General features: G+C 41.1%; 1 long non-coding RNA gene across 1 annotated transcript in view; it reads left to right on the top strand.

Annotated features, from left to right (window-relative positions):
• The first annotated feature begins 5,810 nt into the window (after nucleotides 1-5,810).
• LOC131829607 (uncharacterized) overlaps nucleotides 5,811-9,754 on the top strand; it is a 198,999-nt gene continuing 195,055 nt past the window's right edge. Inside the window, exons 1-2 of the long non-coding RNA XR_009352929.1 lie at nucleotides 5,811-5,872; nucleotides 6,000-6,029. This is a non-coding gene — a long non-coding RNA (uncharacterized LOC131829607). The remainder of the gene's footprint in view (nucleotides 5,873-5,999; nucleotides 6,030-9,754) is intronic.

Genomic DNA, 9,754 nt, shown 5'->3' with positions numbered 1-9,754 from the left:
TGAAGCGCACATGATTATGAGATCCACTTTACAGATATGGATGCCAAGGCTCAGCGAGTCAAACTGAATGTCTCAGGTCAACCAGGAAGAGAAACGCCAAGTCCCCAACTAAAGACTCTCTGCGGCCCCCCATGCTGTTCTAACACACCGCATTAGAGCAAACTCTCAGGGCAAAATGCGCGGTCACCCCGCTTCCAACAGTACAAAGGCATTGAAACATGGAAAAGTGTCCTTGGGACCGCGAAGTTGCCATACGATCACTCAGGACTTTCCCTTAAGGAAAAAATACAGAGCGGCAGTAAAAAATAAAGATGAGCCATCAACCTGCTGTGTTTTAATCCTAATTTTATTTAGTGTGGGTGTTTATTTAGTGTAGGTGTTTAAGGTAGTTTTTACAATTATAAGTCCTAATAGAAAACTTGTTCCAAGGAATTATTGCTTTTTCCTCCCCACACTTGTTTTTAGGTTAAGTAATTAGGCTGCTTCTAGAAGAGATACAGAGAGGGGAGCAACACTCTCATGAATTAGAATTTCTTTCTTCTCGTCTGAGGCCATGAATCCTCAGATAGTTCAAGTCTCTTATTACTAAAATCGATAATTAACCGGCAGAGGAAAGATTGTCGTGGCATTGTGCGCTCAGCGGCATCAGAGCCACGTCCCCGTCTGCGCATCAAGATCAAACCCCCCTCGGAGGGGAAGCCTGCCATCACCACAGGCCACCGCAGAACGAGCTTGCTGTGCTTTCAGGAAATGGATGCCCATTAAGGACAAAGGCAAGAGAACATGTTGGCGACAGACAGAGGCTTAAAGGGGATCTCAGCTTGCTGCTCCATACAACTGACTCAAAATAGAACCTTTGAAAATGAAGAAGTCAGAGTGAGGGCGGTAGCTCATCAGGGAGGGATTGCACGATGTCACAGCGTTGGGTCAATTTTCTGTAAAGGTTCAGTGGGGTGGCAGCAGCAGCTGGCTCCTGCCGTGTTTCTTCCAGTGCCTGCTGGCTCTCGGGACATTTGGCACATAATCCAAGCAAACAGGTGCCATTTCCCTAAAGATCAGCAAGAATTGCTCCAAATTCCATAGCACCCAGCTCATGGCTGGTACACGGTCACGGCCCTCCCCGTGGCCCTCATTTTAGGGTTAGCCTCGAAAGGGAAGGGCTCTGTGCCCTTCTTCCTCTCTGACTCTTCATCTCGCCTGCTGCAAGTCTTAGAGCTTTTTCTGTCTTGGCTAGTTAATTCCCACGTAATGGGTGGAAAAAGACCTCAAGCATGGAGCCATTGTGAGATTGACTGTGGTTTTAAGGGCAAACCAATAGCAAGGTGAAAAGCTCTCCTTTGGTAGGTTAACAATAAAAAGTATAAAAATAGCTGCCTCTATTTTTATGTGCTCTGTATGCTAAACATTATATGCCTTATAATGATTTTAGTCTTTGGTTCTCATACCGACCCTGCAAAGCAGGCACTGGCCAATCCTATTTAAGAGATAAGGAAACTGGGGCTGGAGGAAGCAGAATAACTTGTCCAAAGTGACACATTCAATAGGTGGCAAGGTGTCTAGGTCCAAAGCGCAAAAGTCCCCACTTTGAGAAGTGGTCTTACTACCAGGCCCAGCTCTTGCTGATCTCACAGAACAGTTGCAGCCCATGTCACACAGTTATATCATCGTTCCCTTTGTAAATTCCTTCGTATGCGCCAACCCCTTTAACAGAGCTGTCATACTGTGTGCTATCTCTTTAATATCACCCACTGCATATCCCAGAGTCTGGGCACCTCTCTGGCTCTTAATCATTGTTGATTAACGCTGTGTATGTTGTGAACAGTCATTCTCTTCATTCAGTTAATAAACTCTCCTTGAAACCCAATTCTCTGCTGAAGGTGTCCTAGTTTCTGTGGGAAATAGCAAAATGAAAATGCTACTCATTTTGTCCTCAGAGAAATCTAGAAAGGGGATAGAGTTCTAAATGTAGGAAAGGAAAACCCCACTCACATTTTGCTTAGATTCCTTCCTTGCTCCTCTGCACAAAAGGAGGGAATACTAATCTGATACATCTTTTCCAAGAACATTGGCTTGGGCTACACTACTGATGGGCAGGTGTGATGGTTAATTTTATGTGTCAACTGGACTGGGTCACAGGGTGCCCAGATATTTAGTGAAACATTATCGTGGGTGTGTCTGCGAGGCTGTTTTAAGATGAAATCAACATTTGAACTCATAGGAAGATTGCCTTCTCCAATGTGCTGAATCCAATCAGTTGAATGCAATCAGTTGAAGGTGTGACTAGAACAAAAGACTGACTCTCCCCCAATGTTTAATGGCCCTCAGAACGAGGACATCAACATTTTCCTGTCTTTGGTCTTGCAGAGAGCTGGCTCTTTCTGGATCTGGAAGCTGCTGGCCTTTGGACTGGAACCACACCTTCAGCTCTCCTGGGTCTCCATACTACCAGCTGACCCTGCAGATCCTGGGGCTCGCCAGCTTCCGAAATTGTGGGAGCCAGACCCTGTTTCTCTGGAAAACCCTGCCAAATAGAGCAGGGGTACTCTATTTTAAGAGTTTTGTCCTTCTATTACTTCCATTGCAAGTGGTTGCAATGGGTAAACTGAGATAATGCCCCTTTATGTAGCTGGCCTTTTTTGTTGTTATCTGTTTATGTGCATACTTAACCTTACTGGTCTTTTTTTTTTTTTTTCTTTTTTAAGATTTATTTATTTGTCAGAGAGAGATCACAAGCATGGGGAGCAGTAGGCAGAGGCAGAAGCAGACTTCCCGCTGAGCAGGGAGCCCAATGAGGGACTTGATCCTGGACCCTGGGATCATGACCTGAGCCAAAGGCAGATGCTTAACTGACTGAGCCACCCAGGCATTGCTTAACCTTACTGGTCTTTTGTCTTAGTTTCCATACCATGTAATAAATTACAAAATGGGATCCTAAGGTTTAGATTCTTTTTTTTAAAAAGATTATTTATTTGTTTATTTATTTATTTGAGAGAGAACGAGATAGAGCACGAGTGGGATAGGGGGAGGTAGCAGAAGGAGAGGGAGAAGCGGACTCTCTGCTGAGCAGGGAGCCCAACACGGAGGTCCAACCCAGGACACTGGGTTCATGACTTGAACTGAAGGCAGATGCTTAACTGATTGAGCCACCCAGGCGCCCCTAAGATATAGACTCTGCCTTGGAACACAGAATATACTCCACAGGTCTTGAGTTTAAGCTGTGTGCTTTAACTCACCTTTACAAAAGCTCTGAAGTAGTGGTCCCTGGCCCAGCCATAAATTGTTACTTTGTTTTGCACTTGTTGCTATCCCTGGTATGTAAATTTTATTCCGGAGCTTGGTGGGGAGGGGGTGACTGGCAGGAATTTTTAGGTCCCCGGCTTTAATACCATCAAAGAAGACCACAACTTTACTATCTGACATAACCCAGGAGCTACATCACAGACCAACATTGGAAGCATGAGCCATCCACTCTGGGACCTCAGAGCGTACTTGGACTTGAGAGCCTCAGGGAATGTATGTGTTTTTTTCTTTTCTTTTCTTTCCTTTCCTTTTTTTTTTTTTTTTTTTTTAAGGTCTCTTTTCCCAAGAGAAGATGTTCAAGAAACATCTTTGGAATATAAAGAACATCGGGAGCTAAGCAATGTGTATGCTAGGGTTGGGTTAGAGCGTATCGTCGCTGTTTGAAAAGAGACTGTTGGATGATGTACAAGTTGGCTAAGCTGGGACAACAGCTCTGGTCATATAAGCAGCAGGAAAACAATGCTTCTACTTATTTATGCACAAACAGCTACCCACATCCCTTGATTAATGCTCTTCATTAGTCACATCCTTAAAGCCTGCTAAGTTCAAGTCACTCCTCAGGTGCCTATTAAAAGAATGGGATAAACTACATAGTTTTGTTCTCTACAAAACATCCAGACATAGTTAAAAAGAAAAACCAGAGTCACATCTAAATTTATACCAGTACTCCCAAACTCTCCTTCCTATTTTGAATACATTTGTGTTTTGATGTGATCTCACCCATTTAAAATGGGCACCGCTCTCCTCTTATACTGGTTTCTGGGTATAATCTATCTGCATCTCTCCTCTGCAAGGGAAAGTAGCTCCCACACAGATGCTACTGAGGAAAATGACCTTCCGGAGGCAGAGATAAACAAGGCTGCTTTTCATCTCCCAGCCATTGATTTTCTGCAAGGCAAACCACAAAGCTGCTTTGAAGTCCAAGGGAGAGCGGCACGGGAAGAGGGAGATAAAACTGAAGGAAAGCGAGGATTTGAAATAAAGTTAATCTCTGTCATTTAGGTGTAGATTGCTATTGGCAGAGCTGAAACTGCCAGATTTTATCAAGAGAGAATTTAGATTATTGTAAAAAAAGAGGGCATTTTAAGTTGGTAAAACTGGGTTAGGGGAAGGTAGGGTGTAAAACAAAGAGAAATCTGAAAGATCTTGGATAAAGTGTATCCATTTAGCAGAAATAGTTGCTTTTAATCAAACAGTGGCCAGTGTGCCAGTTTGTAGTGGATAATCTATTTTTAACACTGCTCCGGAAGGCTTCCCTCCTGTTTATGTTGCAGAATAGGACCAAATATATAATTGTAAGAGGAATTTTTATATCAAAATTTCTTCTTAAAAACAACACAATAGATAAAAAATTTGGCTTAAAAGTTTGGCTAGGTCAGTTATGACTTCTATGAAAACTATAAGCATATTACATGTGTTTTTCAGATTTTATTTATTTGAGAGTGTGTGCGTGTGGTGGGGGGGGAACCAACAAAAGGGGAGGGAGAGAATCTCCAGCGGACTCAGTGCTGAGTGGGGAGCCTGACTGAGGGCTGGATCTCAGGACTTTGAGATCATGACCTGAGTCGAAAACGAGAGTCTGACACTTAACCAACTGAGCCACCCAAGTGCCCCAAGCATATTACGTTTGCATAATACCTTCCTTTTACAAAATGCTCTTCTGTGAGCTTCCGCAGAAGCCTGGGAGATAGGCTGGATAAAGGCTATTACCCCCGTTTTATACAGGAGGAACGAGAGTCTTAGAAACCCCTCAGCAATTGCATGGGGGCACGCAGAGGGGCAGCGGAGAGGCCCGAAGAGCCTGCTTCTTGGATTCTTGCTCTCCCTCTTCCTGCAGGCTCCCTCTACTTCGTGGTTTCTTAAGGGAGAGAATCTCTAACTCTCACTTCTTTCTGAAACATGTATTGTTTTTCTCTGCATCTTTTTTTTTTTTTTTAAAGATTTTATTTATTTGACAGACAGAGACCACAAGTAGACGGAGAGGCAGGCAGAGAGAGAGAGAGAGAGAGAGAAGCAGGCTCCCTGCTGAGCAGAGAGGCCGACGTGGGACTCGATCCCAGGACCCTGAGACCATGACCGGAGCCGAAGGCAGCGGCTTAACCCACTGAGCCACCCAGGCGCCCCTCTCTGCATCTTTTGATAACTTATTTTCAATGTGTTAGTGTTGGGATTTTGACATATATTTCTCATTCTTGAGGTGTCTGGAGGTTAAATTCTGACCCAGGAAGTCAAGAGGCCCGCTCTGAAGGCAGCCCCAGGAGAGGCCGAGTCTCCTGAACAGCGCTTCCTTGTCGAAGGGGGATTGACCGTGATTCTGGTGGGTGTAAGGGTGCTTAGCGTTGTGAAATGAAAGATCCTTGAGTTGTGAAATGAAAGATCCTTGAGAAAGTTCAGCGCCTCTCTCAACCACGAATACAACAGTTGCCAGCCAACCTGAAACCCCAGCCCACAGTTCTTCCTCATTCCAGCCCTCTAAGACCTGGGTGAGCAAAAACACACATGGCATTTGAGGGGAAAGACATCATGGAGGAGTTAAGGTTTCACCAGCCCTTGAGATCGCTGAATCACTCATGTGGGTCTAGGTTGGGAATGGCAGCTTTGGGGTTTCAGTAGAACCTTTTTAAAATTGACTGCTTTCATTTGGTTGTTTTTACACAACTCATTTGTACCAGATACTTAATTTAGCATTTTTTTTTCAGATCCTACAAATCATCTTTGTGTTCTAGCTGGTAAGTAATAAGAGTACATACCCAATAATCTACTCATATAAAATTTCAATCAGGCTTTACAGGAAATGCCTAGCTGCTTTTAAAAAGGATCTGTTAATGTTCCGAGCAGGACTAGCTAATTAAAAGAACTAAATAACTACAACAATTAATTTCCTCATTAATTTATCCTTTAATAGAATAAAGACTATTCTACTGATTTAATAGAATTAATTTGGCTGATAGTAATGAACTTTAATATGAATTTTGATATTACATCACTTAATCAAAAGGGGGCAGTTTTAAATTCATTTCATAATGTCATACGATTAATTATTTATAGGGCACTTAACACAGTCAGCTTCTGCTTGAGCTACTGTCATCTTATGGGGTAGTTTCTGTACAAGTATGTATCATCTTGCTTAATGTAAGTTATATAAGTCACCACTGAAATTTTAAATAGTTGTTATCTTGCTGCCTAAGATTCATGCTAAAATGACTTTGTCAGAATTTATATTGAAATGAGTGGATTAAGAAGTAAGTTATTTTTAAAACCATCTCTTTTAATTATTTCATTCACCTCTACATTTTCACTTTAAAAAATATGTGATTTATAAGTAAACATATTTTGAAATGTGTGCTTCAATGTCAATCTCCATTGAATGTCAATGTCAATCTCCATTTCATCTCCAACAGGTTTTATAAAATATTAGTTAACCAGTAGCTAGATAAGTATCTATATATTTATTTCTGAAATCTGATCTAGTCCTTTTCTATTACCTGGGATGTTGTTAGCCTTGCTCTGCTTAGAATTGTTAATTTAATATAAAATGGGGGAGAGGGTGTTTTAAAAAATTTCCTTGCTACCGGGAAAATGCTCAGTTCATACATCTTTTCAGGCACCAGATGATGGCATAAATCAAAATGATTATCTGATATTACAATAAGGCATGTTGATAAGAAAAAAAAAATCTTGTTACAAACCAAACATAGATTAACCACAGTTTAAGGGGACTATACCGTCATTGAGCTGTATTAGCCCCAAAGGAGGGTTGAAAACTTTTTAACACTGTTCAGCCGCTCTCAGACTAATGTAGGAAAGTAAATAACTCAGACCGACCTCCAACCTCTGAACTGGTATTGTGTGATAACTTTATGTTTTTGCTGCATAGAAGTAAATGGAGAGGTCCCTGAAACTGAACTCCACCTGTTTACACTAGTTGCTCAGGGCAGGCCTTCATCCCAAGGCAAATCTCAGTCACGAGCGGAACACAGTCAGTCTAGGGCAGATGGGGGACAGAGTGGCAAACACTTCTGGGACAAGAACCTCTTGAAATCTTTGTAAACAGGAAACAGGCTCAGAATAAGGAGTTGAAATGGTCACACTGAGCAGTGCATTTAGATGCTTTATCCTGTCATCTATATTGCCATATGTAATTAATGGTAATGTGTGAATGCAGAGATTGTTTTTTCAACCTTCATTATCCATTAAAAAAGCCAATTCTTCTTCTTGGTGGCACAACGCTATGCAAATGGGACTCTGTGTCATTTGGCCCCAATCCAGTAGTCATATTCCTCACAGGACTTTCAGACCCTTAATGACCCTATATGGAGTCCATAGCAATGAATACATGGTCCATGGGATTATTAATGATTTTAAAGATAATTTTAGAAAAGATACTTTATCTGACAAGTAATAAATTATCAAGATAGTTTATCTTCGTGCATAAAAATAATTTTTTAAAGTTAACAAATGACCTAAATGACCTGTTTCTTCTCTTTTATGATTAAGAGACCTAAAAACTAGTTATCCTTCTCCCTCCCCTGATAATCCCCTTCTTCGGCTTTCCACACACGACTTGGAGGCTGATACAAGGACTTGTCCAATCCTTTGAGCCTCGTCCCTAGCTAAGGTATAGAAGACAATGATTGAAGGCTAACTTTGACCCCGTGTACAAAGGATTTGACTGTAGACAGAGACAATGCGGTCCTCTACCAGGGATGTTTTCTAGGTAATGTCCTGGAGGTGAAGAGGTAACATTATACATAGCAAGAGTTCCTCACGTTCTGTCTTTAGCTTGAATACTTAACCACATTTTTTTTGGTGGGGAAGTCTTTACTTTTGAATGGTGAATATATGGGGCAGCAGAGTAGCATCTGTTAGGAGCTGAAGTTAAGTGGCACTTCTATGTCATATAGTCAATGCGAGTTTAGCCAACACTTATTTTTCATTTCTTATCCCATGTATCTCCTAGCGCAGAGCCTGACCTAAGGCTAATCTGTAATGAGTGTTTAGTGGGTTGAAATTGGTGTCCTTTTACCTTCTCTATCAATATGTGATGGACAGAGAAATCAATCTGGATTAGGGATCAATCAGGAAAGCAGAATTATAATTTTGGGTCTGTCTTTTACTGGCTATGTGATTTTTAAAAAATCATTTCACTGTTCTTATTGTTTGAAACAATGATGGTTGGATTGGATGATCTTTACAATTCCTTTTATCTTCGTGATTTTAAACTACAGACAACATAATGACCATAGGATGGTTAAAACCTATGGTTTGCTGGTAAATATAACTGGCTTAAAAAAAAAACAAAAAGGAGGCGCCTGGGTGGCTCAGTGGGTTGAAGCCTCTGCCTTCAGCTCTGGTCATGATCTCGGTGTCCTGGGATCGAGCCCCGCATCAGGCTCTCTGCTCAGTGGGGAGCCTGCTTCCTCATCCTCTCTCTGCCTGCCTCTCTGCCTACTTGTGATCTCTGTCTGTCAAATAAATAAATAAAAAAGGAATAAAAGGAAAGCCATGATTTGTGATGTTTGCCATTTCTATGGTGTAAATACTCCTCCTGTGGCCAATTTTAAGCTACCAGTGTGAGATCACTGACATAGAGTTGGAACGAAATGGGTATATTCAGCTGTCCCAAGCCACTAGGAGTCAGTTCCAGCACACTATAAGCCTTAAAATAATGTTATTCTACCTTAAAGGACTGAAAAGTATGTTAGTAAAGTTGAGAAAAAAGTAGTAAGAATGGGAAACAGGAATAAATTTCCAGAGTTAATGAGAAAATTAATGCACAGATTGTCAGTTTTTAATGCTTTACCTAGTGGTCACACTTACAGTCTTTCAAAAGAACGGTAGGACATGCACTGTTTTTTTTTTTTTTTTTTTAAATCACATTTCTATATAAAGATAGTAATATTTTCAAAAGCTCTATCTTTTAGAGTGGCACGATGCAATATTTAGAATCTGATCTAATGCTTTAAATGCATTTGTTATAGCTCTAAGATTAGTCTTAAGCCAACACAGGACAGTGTTTTAACCTCCACCACCCAGAGGATTAATATAGAATATCTAGGAATGTTGGCAATAGGGTGCCTTGGTACTCATCCATGCATTGTTTACTGGTGACAGTGAGCATTAGAACAGAACAGTATTATTGCAATGCTGCAGAGAATGCAAACTAAAAATGTGACCTTTGAAGGGAGGAGAAAAAAATATTAAGGAATGTCAATCCAAGGAGACGAGTCCTGGAAGTCATGTTAGAAGCTACAAATATCACAGTCTATCTAAAGAATACTGAATTTGCCGAGATCCAAGTTTAGTCTTCATGTGACAAGCCTGTCTCATAAGACAGTAACACAAAAGTTACTCAGAAAAGATATAAACACGTGCAACATAAAAAAAAATACGGCAAACTTTTAAAACAGCTTATTTATAAGGTGTAGTATTTCCAACATTAAATGAGATAAAA

Source organism: Mustela lutreola, chromosome 1, assembly GCF_030435805.1.
Source record: "Mustela lutreola isolate mMusLut2 chromosome 1, mMusLut2.pri, whole genome shotgun sequence".
Classification (NCBI taxonomy): Eukaryota; Metazoa; Chordata; class Mammalia; order Carnivora; family Mustelidae; genus Mustela; species Mustela lutreola.
This window is presented reverse-complemented; position numbering and strand designations above follow the sequence as displayed.